The sequence below is a fragment of the Phocoena phocoena genome, chromosome 8, assembly GCF_963924675.1.
Source record: "Phocoena phocoena chromosome 8, mPhoPho1.1, whole genome shotgun sequence".
Classification (NCBI taxonomy): Eukaryota; Metazoa; Chordata; class Mammalia; order Artiodactyla; family Phocoenidae; genus Phocoena; species Phocoena phocoena.
The window spans coordinates 60798112-60810236 of record NC_089226.1 but is presented as its reverse complement, the minus strand read 5'-3'; the positions used below and the strand labels follow the sequence as shown (position 1 = coordinate 60810236).

The window sequence follows — 12125 nt, the reverse complement described above, 5'->3', positions numbered from 1 at the left end:
CCTAAACCATTACTACAAAAAGAATCTGGCCCTTTCACTTAGGCCTCATGTGATAGGCCCACTAGGCTGCCTGGCAGAAACCAAGTCTTCCAGAGCCCAAAAGGACACACTAGTGAACACCACCTATAAAGAAGCTACATGGCTAGCAGAGACCAGATTAGAGAAAGACTGGCATCATGGCTGCAGAGTAGTAAGGGAACCTAGAGTTTGGAATGTTGAATGAGCCAAACAACTCGTATAACATCACACAATGGCAGACCCAAGGACAAACTCCTGGCTTCCACATCCCTGCTCTGGGCCAGGTCCTGGGCTATGCGTTAAGATATGGAATCATATAAGATAATGCCCTCAAGCAGTCTGGTGGGGAAATAAAAAGGGAGGGGAACAGATAGTTGCAATTAGTGTGCTAAGTGCTGTGATGAGATAAATGTAAGAGGCTGTGGGAACACAGAAGGCACCTAACCTAGCCTGTGGTTTTCAGGGAAGACTTCCTAAAGAAGGGTATACTGAAATTGAGTCTTAATTATCAAGTAGGATTTAACCAGATCAACAAAGGAAGACAGAGGGAACACTATATGAGAAAGCATCAAAGGATGAAAGAGAATGGCATATCGTAATAACTGCAGATAAATCAGTGCAGGTACAGAGAAGGATGTGTGATAAACAGTGATAGAAAATATGAAAATAAGTGGAGCACAGAAACGAGCCTGAGCCTGGTATGCTAAAGTAATCTGGCACAATGCCTGGTATGTAGAAGGTACTCAGTTAATTTTGTTTGTTTGTTTTTTGCAGGCATGTTTGCACAAATTGGAAGAGAGAAACAGTACCTACTGAGGCCAATACTACAGAGGTGAGTAAGGAATGACAGCATGAAAATATTAAGAAATTCTCAGAATATAAGAGAAGACAACCAGATTTTTACATATATGTACATATTGATCTTTTTTTCCTAATTGAGGTAATTCATTTTGAGATTACAAGTGGGTTAATGTCAATGCATCTGACTAACATCTCATAGATAAACATGAAAAAATCAGTGGCATTTTCTGTAACAATTAATCTTTTTTAATAAATTTATTTATTTTATTTTTGGCTGCATTGGGTCTTCTTTGCTGCGAGTGGGCTTTCTCTAGTTGTGGTGAGCAGTGGCTACTCTTCATTGTGTGGGCTTCTTATTGCGATGGCTTCTCTTGTCATGGAGCACAGGCTCCAGGCACGTAGGCTTCAGCAGTTGCAGCACACGGGCTCGGCAGTTGTGGAACATGGGCTCAGCAGTTGTGGCTGACGGGCTCTAGAGCACAGGCTCAGTAGTTGTGGCTCACGGGCTTAGTTGCTCTGCGGCATGTGGGATCTTCCCGGACCAGGGCTCGAACCCGTGTCCCCTGCACTGGCAGGCGGATTCTTGACCACTGCGCCACCAGGGAAGCCCTGTAATAACTAATTTTGTCAACAACTACTGAGCTTTCAATATTTTATTGAGTTCCAAATGAGACAGCAGTTGTGATTTAAATTAAAAGCTAGTTCTATACAAACTGTTACCTGACCAATAGAAAAATCAATATTTATCTTTTCAAAATAATATATGGTTACTATATATGATTATGCAGGAATTTACTTGTAAAATTTTTAGCAATACCTTTATTTCTCCAGGTTCCATTTAGTAATATTTACTCCACACAGAAATTTGGTGTCTTAGCATGTTTGTTTCATTATTTAAAAAAGAAATGGGGAGCCACTGAAAAGCAGAGACTTGGTCAGATATTTGTTTTAGAAAGATCTCTCTGGAACCAACTAAAGTACAAACTGCAGTAGAGTTAGACTGGGCCAAGAAGAATAGTGTGAAAACATTCAAGCAAAGCAAAAGATGATTAAACTAAGACTTCTGCTTCAGGCCAAGATGAAGTAACAGGGATGGAATTCACCCTGCCTCATGAAACAACCAAAAAAAAGACAAAACATATGGAACAATGGTTTTCAAGACACTGGACATCAGCCTACAATGGACAGTGATCTTGAGAGCTGGTAAACAAATGAGGCAAATCATACAACTGCCCCAGCTTATGGCTGTGAGAAAATTTCCAGGCCACTGTGCAGAGAGTGAAACTAAGGTTGAGAGGGCAGAAATGGAAATACACTGTTGGGAGGTTCTTATACTATATGTGGCAAGAGGTACTATTATCTCTTGAAAATAGACTGTGATAAGTTAAAGATGTGTATTTTACCTCCTAAAACAACCACTAAAATGACAAAGCAAAAAGTTATGCCAACAAAGAAGATAAACTGGAATTATAAAAAATACTCATTAATCCAAAAGAGGGTAGAAAATAAGGAAGAGTGAACGAAGAACAGATGGGAAAAACAGGAAATGAACAGCAAGATGATGGACTCAGATCTAACCGTATTAATAAACATATTCAATGTAAATGGTTTAAACACCCCAATGAAAAGGCAGAGACTGTCTTATTGCAAAAAAAAAGAATCAGGCTAAACAATATGCTGTCTATAAGAAATGCACTTTAAATAGAAAAGCACAAATAGGTTAAAAATAGATGGAAAAAGATACACCAAACTAACAATTCTCAAAAGAAAGCTATATTAATATCAAAGTAGATTTCAAGGCAAAGTATATTAGCAGGGATAAAGAAGGTCATTTCATAATAATAAAGAGGTCAGTTCATCAAGAAGACATAATAATCCTAGATCTGTATGCACCTAGTTAACAGACTTTCAAAATGAAGCAAAGACTCACAGAATTAATTGCAAGGAGAAATAGGTAAACCCACAATTATAGTTGGAAATTAAAATACTCCTCTCTCATTAATTGATAGAACAAGTAGGCAGAAAATCAGCAAAGATATAGTAGACTTGAAAAACCATAAACTGACATGGCCAGACTGAATTTTACAGAACACTCTACCCAACAAAAGCCAAGGGCACATGGAACATTTACCAAGATAGATCATGTTCACGTATATTTTTTAAGAAGTCTTAAAATATTAAGTATAAAGTATGTCCTCAGACCACAATGGATTTGAAATGCAAATCAATAACAGAAAAATCTCTAAAAATATCCCCAATATTTGGAAACTAAATAACTTGCTTCTCAATAATTTATGAATCAAAGAAGATATCAAAAAGGAAACAAAGTATTTTAAGCTGAATGAAAATAAAAACAAAACACATCTTCTAAGATAGTGAAGAGCCAATACTAAGATATAAGACAGACTTCAGAGGTATGCATTTCTAGGGCAAAAATAATCCCTCAAGTTGGAACACATTAAGGGATGCTAAGTTATTAAAGACTATATCAGGCCCCCCAAAAAGGTGAAAATAAGCATTTACCATCAGTTGTGTTTTCATTTTAGATATTTTCACTCTGTCTATGCTATGAATAAATCAGTTGGAAAAAAGCAAAAAACTACAACACACTAGAATTTGTGAAATGCTGCTAAAGCAGGACCTAGAGGAAATTTATAGCACTGAACGCCTATATTAGAAAAAAAAAGAAAGGTCTTGAATCAATATCCTTAGCTTCCACATTAACGAACTAGAAAAAAAGAGCAAATTAAACCCTAAGTAATCAGAGGAAATAAAGTTCAAAGTAAAAGTCAATGAAATAAACAACAATAGAGAAAATCCTTGAAACCAAATACTGATTCTTTGAGAAGATCAATAAAATTAATAAAATCTAACAAGATCAGTAAAAAAAAGAGAGAAGACACAAATTACCAACATCAGGAATGATACATCATTACAGATTTAAGGCATATTATAAGAATAATAAGGGAATGTTATGAGCAAATGTATGCCAGTAAATTTTACAACTTAATGTAATGGACAAATTCCTTGAAGACACAAACTACAAAAGCTCACTAGAGAAGAAGTAAATAACCTATACCTATTAAAGAAATTGATACTGTAGGAAAAAAAAAAAAACCCATCCCACAAAGGAAAACACCAGGCTCAAACAGCTTTACTGGTGAATTCTCCCAAATATTCAAGGAAAAATATAACAATTCTGTATGAAGTCTTCTGAAAAAATTGAAGAGGAATACTTCCCAATGCATTCTATGAGGCCAGCATTATCCTGATACCAAAAACAAAGATATTTCAAGAGAAGAAAATGACAAACCAATATCCTTCACTAACAAAGGTGCACAAGTTTGAAACAAAGTTTTAGCAAATAGGAAATACAGAAAACAAACTAGTGGTTACCAAATGGAAGAGGGAAGGGGAGGAAGGAGAAAATTAGGGATGTGGGATTAAGAGATACAAACTACTATGTATAAAATAGATAAGTAACAAGGATATATTGTATAGCTCAGGGAACCATGGCCATTACCTTGTAATAACTTTTAATGGAGTACAATCTGTAAAAAAAACTAAATCACCATGCTGTACACCTGAAACTAATATAATACTGTAAATCAACTATACTTCCATTTAAACATTTTAATAGAAAAATTAAAAATAAAATTTTTAAAAGTAAAATCCAAATATATATTAAGAAGATGACCAAGTAGGGTTTATCTCAAGAATGCAGTTAGTTTAACATGGAAAAATCAGTCAATATAATTTATCACATTAGCAAACAAAAATAGAAAAACCAGGCAATCATCTCAAAAGACACAGAAAACTCATTTGATAAAATCCAACATGCATTTCTGATCAAAGCTCTCAGAAAACTAGGAATAGAAGGTAGCTTCCTTGATGTAACAAAGGTCTTTTACAAAAACAAACAGACAAACAAAAAGACCCATAGCGAATGTTATATTTAATGGCGAAAGACTGAATGCTTTCCCTTTAATATCAGAAACAAGGTAAAGATGTCTGCTCTTACTGCTTCTCTTCAACACTGTACTGGTGATACTAACTAGGGCAATCAAATAAGAAAAAGATTTTTTAAAGGCATCCAGGTTGGAAAAGAAAAAGTTAAACTTTCTTTACCAGCAGACATGATTGTCTAATTTGAAAATCTGATGGTATCCTACTGATAAGTGAGTTTAGCAATGTTGCAGAATACAAGATCAATATATAAAATCAATTATATTTCTATATAAAGAAACAATCAGGAATTAAATTTTTAATACCATTTAATAGTAAAATGTATGTTATGTATATTTTACCACAATTTTAAAAATACTATTTACAATAGGAACAAAACCTATGAAATGCTTAGAAACAAATATGACAAAATATATGAAAGACCTGTATCCTGAAAACTACAAAACATTGCTGAAAGTGTTATCTCCTGAATAAATGGAGAGATATACTTTGTCCATAGGTCAGAAAACTAAATATTGTTAAGATGTCAGCTCTCTCAAACTAATCTATAGATCTGATACAATCTCAGTCAAAATCCCAGTAGGGTTTTTTGTAGAAATTGACAAGCTAGTTCAAGGACAAACAGCCAAAACAACTTTGAAAAAGAAAAACAAAGTTGGAGGGCTAATACTGTCTGACTGAAAGAATTACTATAAGGCTATTGTAATCAAAATAGCATGGCATTGACATAAAGACAAACAAATAGATCAGTAGATCAGAATAGAGAGTTCATAAATAAACCCATGTTTATATGGACAATTGATTTTTGACAAAAGGTGCAAGGCAATGCAGTGGAGAAAGGATAGAATTTTCAACAAATGATTCTAGAACAATTGGGACATCCACAAGCACAAAAAAGAACTAAAATCCATACTTAACACCATATACAAAAATTAATACAAAACAGATCATAGGCCTAAATGTAAAACCTAAAACTATAAAACTTCTAGAAGGAAAGGTAGGAGAAAATGTTTGTGTAAGCTTGGGTTAGGCAAAGATTCCTTATACATGATACCAAAAGCATGATCCATAAAAGAACAAATTGATAAACTGGACTTCAGAAAAATTAAAACTTTCTGTTCTTTAGAAGACACTGTAAAGAGGATGACAAGCCATAAACTGAGAGAAAATCTTTGCAAAGCGTACGTCTCATAAAGGATTTATATCCAGAATATATACAGGACTCTAAAAACTCAACAATAGGAAAACAAACAACCCAATTTTTAAAAAGACATAAGATTTGGACAGATAATCCACCAAAAAAGATATATGAATGGCAGTTAAAGCACATGAAAAGATGCCCAACATCATTAGTCATCAGCTAAATGCAAGATAAAACCACTATGTAATAACACTACACTATTAGAATAGCTAAAATTTAAAAGACTGACCATACCAAGTGCTGGTAAGGATGTGCAAGCACTGAAAGTTATACACTGCTGCTGGGAATATAAAATGATACAACTACTTTGAAGATGGTCCAACAGTTTTTTAAAAATATATACCTACCATGTGATCTAGCCATTCCATTACTAGATATTTAACTAAGAGAAAAGAAAATATGTGCCCATTGAAAGACTTGTACATGAATGTTCATAGAAGCTTTATTTGTAATAACCAAAAACTGGAAATAACTCAAATGTCTATCAGCAGGTGATGGATAAACAAACTGTGGTATATTTAGACAATGGACTACTACTCAGCAATAAAAATAAATAAAATATTTATATATGCAACAATATGAATAAATCTCAAAATAATTATGCTAAGTGAAAGAAGCCAATTTTTTAAGTGTATATTATATTATTCCATGTATATAAAATGCAAACACACCTATAGCAGCTGAAAGATCAGTAGTTGTCTGAGAGGTAGGAGGGGAGAGATCACCAAAGGCTGTGAGAAAAATTGTAGGGGTGATGAATATATTCACTATCTTGATTGTGGTGATGGTTTCACAGTTGTATACATGTGTCAGAACTTTGAAAATTGTACATTTTAAATATTTATACCTTATTTTATTGTCAATTACAACTCAGTAAATCTCTTTCAAAAGAGGAAGTTGAGCTAAAACAGTATCATAGGAGATGCACATAAAATATATTAAAGAGGTAGAATCCTCAGGACTTGGGAACAGAAATAGGTAAGAGATGCTCAGTTTCCTTTATTAAATGTGGATACAAGTAAGACATTTTACCCTCAAATAGCTATGTAATATAAATAGAAAATGACTGTGATAAGTTCATTTTCTTCAGATAACAAAAAACAACCAGCGTTGATGTAATGATTTAACACATCATGGTAATTTTATATTTATACCTGAAAGAATGTAAGAGAAAGAAAAAGCCAGTTGTACCTTTTCCCCAAAAAATATAGCAACAAACAACTATGGTTGAGGAATTTAACTAAATGACTTGAAGATTCACTTAGCAAAGTAATTTTTAAATAGCTAAAAGAACAGAACAAATAGATCTCTCATCAGGTTTATATAAAAGCAAAAAGGGGATGCCAACTCTTTTATATTGATCTGACTTTTGAAATGGTTTATACAAAAGTCCAATGCCACCTGGCTCCCTGTGTTATGTCAACAGAGAGGCCAGTTCTGCTGAGTTTTCTCCCTAAAACCCTCCTGGTTCTCCAGTACAGCTCTACTGCTCCTATAAAAAATCCTGTCCTACAAACGAACAGACTGAATAGGAGATCTGTCAGCTTATTTTCTTATTTCCAAAAGCCTAGTAGAAAACAAACATCTTCTCGGGACTTCCCTGGTGGTGCAGTGGTTAAGAACCTGCCTGCCAATGCATGGGACACGAGTTCAATCCCTGGTCTGGGAAGATCCCACATGCTGCAGAGCAACTAAGCCTGTGTGCCACAAGTACTGAGCCCATGCGCCTAGAGCCCATGCCCCGCGACAAGAGAAGCCACTGCAATGAGAAGCCTGCACACCGCAACGAAGAGTAGCCCCTGCTCACCACAACTAGAGAAAGCCCATGTGCAACAACAAAGACCCAATGCAGCCAAAAATAAATAAATAAATTTATTTTTTAAAAAAACAAAAACATCTTCTCAAGACAAAGTTCAGAGTGACACTAGAATACCAGGTTATTTTGCTTTTAGCTGGAATCATACTCTTTAGTTAGAATCAAAATTGATGGTTAAGGTGCCTTTGATCCATAAAAATGGGTAAAGAAATTATTAAGAAATATGCTTTGTTTGGCAGACAACATCTTTTTAAATCTCATGTCCACAAAAAGGGAGAAGAAACAGTAACACTGCACTTTGTTTAGAAGAATGGAAGCCATGCTTTAGAAGGGAATCCTCTTAGGTCAATGCCTCCCACCACCCTTCACTACAAAGGGCATCATTACTGTATCCATTGGCTCAAACATACAAACAATTCTACTGCTCAAAGATTCTACAAAATTCACCTGGCATCTCTTCTGTTAAAGAACTGCTACTCTGGGCTTCCCTGGTGGCGCAGTGGTTGAGAATCGCCTGCCGATGCAGAGGACACGGGTTCGTGCCCCGGTCTGGGAAGATCCCACATGCCGCGGAGCGACTAGGCCCATGAGCCATGGCCGCTGAGCCTGTGCGTCCGGAGCCTGTGCTCCGCAAGAGGCCACGATAGTGAGAGGCACATGTACCGCAAAAAAAAAAAAAAAAAAAAAAAGAACTGCTACTCTCCCTGCCTCAAGGATCTTAGAGAGATTGGAATTTGCAGCACCCTTCAACTCTTGCCACACACACATACTCTCTTCTCTCACTATTACTACCCTACATAAGTCTGTGATCCAAACTATGCCAATCTGATTCTCCCTCCACTGTATCTGACTCTTGAGCAAAGACAGAGATGAAGAATGAATGTAGCCGAGACATATGAGAGTTACTAATTAGAAGAGGCCAATCCCATAGTCCCTGATGCTGGGATCCCTGGAGTTGCCCTTGTTCTCAACTCTTCCTCAGCTCTACTAGTTCAGCTCTTCCTTACTTAATGAGGAAGACTTAATTTTGTATAATAATGACTTAATTTTGTATAATAAAGAATTTGGCTGGTTTTTACCTTTAGGTCAATTTCCCTGATTATAGGAGTATCTTTGTTATTCATGGTAGGCCCTTGGGTCACACTTGAGTTCATGCTAATGAGATGACTCTGGATGGGGGCTGGTCACCAGAAAGATCAACCATGTGACTAGAGGACTGGGGCCTTGAGCCAGGTGATATCAGCCCAGCCTTTGGGGAGGAATAGAAGGCTGGTGATTGAGTTCAATCATGTGGTCAATCAATCATGCCTAAGTTATAGGAAACCCCAATGAAAACTCTGGACAATGAGGCTTGGTTGAACTTCACGGTTGCATTGATGACTGATGTGCCAGGAGGGCAATATGTCCTGATTCCATGGGGAGAGGACATAGAAGCTCCACATTCAGGACCCTACAAGACTTTTCCATATGGGTGTCTTCTTTTTGCTGGTCCTAATTTTTATCCTTTATAATGAAATTGTAGTCATAAGCATAGCACTTCCCTGAATCCTAAGAGTTATTTAGTAAATTATTAAACCTGAGGGGATTGTGGGAACCCCTGATTTTGTAGCCAGTTGGTCAGAGCACAGGTGGTCTAGGAACACCCAGAGCTTATGGCTAGTTTGGTGTCTGAAGTGACAGTATTCTTGTTAGGTATTGTGCCCTTTTCTTATGAAGTCTGCACTAACCCTGGATAGTTAGTGACAAAATTGCATTACATTATTTCACTTAATCACTCTCTTTCTGCTTCATCTTCCTCATCTGTAAATGGAGACAATCGTAATATTTAAACTTCATAAGGTTTTTGTAAGAAGTAAGAGTTAATATTTGTAAAGCACTCAGAACACTGCCTAGCACATATTAAGTATGATATAAACATTAGAGTAGTTTTGTAGTTGTTGTTGTTGTTTTTATTATTAAAGTCCAGAGCTGGCTAATGTAGAGATTATCAGGCTTTTCTGCTTAAATCTAAATAACACAAAGAAAAGGCTGGCCCCAACATTAGTCAGAAAATGTTAACAACATTAATCACATAGATGGTACTGGCATTAGTCAGCTAATGTTCTGAATACAAATGACCACTGCTGATATCTACATCATCTAGAAAAACTCAGGCCAGCCAGTTTGAGCCAGTGACAGAATAGTATATGTTTTTTGTAGCTCTGGAAATCATAATTCCAGAGAGATTAGGGGCCTTACTTGGAATGAAACAAACTGTTGGGAGAAATAGTACACAAGAAGGTTCTCACTTTTAGTTTGTCAAACCATCAGGCATGACACATGGTGAGCAAATCTTAAAATGGTACATATATATCACTTCTAGCTTAGCTATGAGCTACATCACTGTGCATTGAAATGTTTTTCTCTGCTCATCAGTAACGGGTACCAACTCTGCAAAACTCACTCCATTGTCTTCCATCTTCCTGTCATTTAGAACATGCTTGGTAGTGTTCCGATTAGTTGCTGAGTCCGGAAATAAAGTTCTTACCAGAAAATTGTCTTGAGCTGTTTTCTAATACTATGATTTAATCCCTCTGTTTCTGCCCTCTCTTGGTCACTTTCCCTTCCCAGCTACTTCTCTTTGGCTTTCAGAGAAGGTCAGGAATGCTCTCCCTGCCATCTTTCATTCTAAGTTCCTACTTTTGACACCCTCTCTTAAAACCCAGGCGCCATGGCCTCAAGTTATTACAGAAAAAGAAGAAAACTAAAATTAAATAGTACTGTTAGAAGATTTTTCCTGGCAGTGCTGGTATCATTCCAAAGATCATTTCTGTGCTTGATCTCTCATCAGTAGACAGCCTGAGTTGTTCAGGAGCTTATTAAACAAAAGCCCCCACAAGGATAACAATTTCCAGAAAGCTATCTATACAGCTAAATTATGCTTCTTCTAAATTGATTAAAAACAGAGTTAACAAGCATCAGCCTGTCCATCCTACAACCAGGATTAGAATCCAGGTCTTCCTGGGACTTCCCTGGTGGTCCACTGATTAGGACTCCATGTTCCCAGTGCAGGGGGTACAGGTTCGGCCTGGTCAGAAAACTAGATCCCACATGCCGCAACTAAAAGATCCTGCATGCCTCAACTAAAGAGTCCACATGCCACAATGAAGATCCCACAAGTGGCAACAAAGATACCGCATACCACAACTAAGACCCAGAGCAGCCAAATAAATAAATAAAATATTTTTTTAAAAATCCAGGTCTTCCTGTTTAAATCTAATGTTCTCCATCTATATTATAGATGATCCCTTCCAGAACTGAAATTCCATAATCCTAGGTAAGAATTTTCTTTTTTAATTTATTTATTTTTGGCTGCACTGGGTCTTCATTCCTGCACGCGGGCTTTCTCTAGTTGTGGCAAGTAGGGGCTACTCTTCCTTGCAGTGTTCAGGCTTCTCACTATGGTGGCTTCTCTTGCCATGGGCTCTAGGCGCACGGGTTTCAGTAGTTGTGGCATGCAGGCTCAGTAGTTGTGGCGCACAGGTTTAATTGCTCCGCAGCATGTGGGATCTTACCGGACCAGGGCTCGAACCTGTGTCCCCTGCACTGGCAGGCAGATTCTTAACCACTATGCCACCAAGGAAGCCCCCTAGGTAAGAATTTAAACAAAAATAGAAACTGCCTCATTCCTACCAAAACTGGTCTTCTCTACAACCAGACCAGTGCTTTCAACCACGGTGGTATGGAAAAGCACTGGCCTAGAGAGCAGAAGGTCCAGGTCTAAGTCCTGGCTCCACTATTTACTAAATACAATGAACAAGTAACTTTATAAATTTAGGCCTGAGGGAGGAGATATGGGGATATATGTATATGTATAGCTGATTCACTTTGTTAATAAAGCAGAAACTAACACATCATTGTAAAGTAATTATACTCCAATAAAGATGTTAAAAAAAATTTTTTTAATTAAATAAATAAATAAATTTAGGCCTAAGGTTCCTCATCTGAAAAACCAGGAATGCTGGTGGTCACTTATTTTTAACTCTTCTTAGCAACAAGACATACCCTAAGAGACCCAGGGGAGAGATTGCTTCCATTCTTATTAGTATCAAAGGAAGCTCTAGCCATAGACACAAATGGAAGGCTAAGGCACTGTTTTTTCCTTCCCTGTCAAGCCTCATACAATTAGACATGCTCTTTCACTCAGAATTCTGAAGCAAATGCTCTAGGAGAAAAAAAAAAAGGTAATCATGGTTTAGCAGTCTTACACATGAAAAAGATCTAAAGAGCTAAAGTTTTAATTTTTTTTTTTACATACGCGGGCCTCTCACTGTTGTGGCCTCT

General features: G+C 36.8%; 1 protein-coding gene across 6 annotated transcripts in view; it reads right to left on the bottom strand.

The window, feature by feature from the left end:
* STIM1 (stromal interaction molecule 1) overlaps positions 1-12125 on the bottom strand; it is a 193986-nt gene that overhangs the window by 44674 nt on the left and 137187 nt on the right. The gene's annotated exons all lie outside the window — the stretch shown is intronic.